Consider the following 1,288-nt stretch of genomic DNA (forward strand, 5'->3'; position numbering starts at 1 on the left):
AGTCTTATGCAGTTGCATAATACCTTCACAGCCCCCTGTAGCTGGTCAAGTGCCATTTATCCAGAAGGTCGATAATGGCAGCGCAATCATCTAGCAGCACTCCGAAAGATATTTCCCTAGGAGGACGTAATGCTCGGGAAGTGAGCATCAAGGAGMATCCGAAGTGTATCTTCACTGCTTAAGGCCCACTTCCCGTTTGCATCCTTAAGTTAACCAGGGGAGACGTTCYTCTTTGCGCAAATATACCTGAACCTAGAGGACTCATGACAGCCCTCCACTTTTTCGGAGAAGCTTTTCCTAACCTAAGCTATCCCACTTATGCAGAATTCTTCATCTCTTTTATTGGCGTGTCTGTCGTTCTTCCYTTTCGCTTTTTGKCACAAATTGTATATTCCAAGTAAAGGCAGACCATTCTCCACCTAGGCTTTCCAACCATCACTGGTCTTCCACTTCTTCTGCTCCCAGCGCTGAGCTGCATTATTTTCATCCATTTGGACGACATAATCTTGCCGGTAGGCGCTGTCTCTTATTTCGCTGAACTATGTCAATGTCGTCGTATATCTCGTACAGCGCATCGTTGCATCGATTACGGCCAATGCGCAAAGGTCCATAAATCTTCGGCAGAACCTTCCTCTCGAAAACTCGTAACACCTACTGATCAGATGTTGTCACCGTTCATTCCGCAGCAGCATATAGCAGAAAGGAGATAATGAGTGACTTATAGAGTTTGGTCTTTGTTCGTCGAGAGAAGTCCGAAGTAGGACCGAGTTATTCTCCATTGGATTTCGAGGCTGACGTTGTTGCTGGTGTTATGGTTATGGATAGACGAAATTATCCATGACTTCGACATTACGACTGCCAACAGTAACGTGGTAGCCAAGTCACAAGTACGACGACTGTTTGTTTGATGACAGGATGATATTTCGTCTTGCCCTCGTTCCCAACCATACCCATTTACTTCGCTTCCTTATCCAGTTGTAGAAAGCAGAACTAACGCAGCGGTTGTTGAGGCCAATGATATCAATATCACCGGCATATGACTGCAACTGTAGTTTGAATTACTTCTTCTTCTTGATTGGCGTAGACACCGCTTACGCGATTATAGCCGAGCTAACAACATGAATTATTTCCAGGGGCTTGAATTATTTTCTCCAGGAGTAGATTGATGAATTCGAACGACAGAAAGTCGTCTTGTCTGAAACCTTGTTTGGCATCGTTCGGCTTGGAGAGGTCCTTTCCGGTCCTGACCGAACATTTGGAATTGCTCAACGTCAGTTTACACAGCCGT

The sequence above is a fragment of the Bactrocera latifrons genome, unplaced genomic scaffold (assembly GCF_001853355.1).
Source record: "Bactrocera latifrons isolate USDA-ARS-PBARC rearing strain unplaced genomic scaffold, ASM185335v1 scaffold_397, whole genome shotgun sequence".
Taxonomy (NCBI): domain Eukaryota; kingdom Metazoa; phylum Arthropoda; class Insecta; order Diptera; family Tephritidae; genus Bactrocera; species Bactrocera latifrons.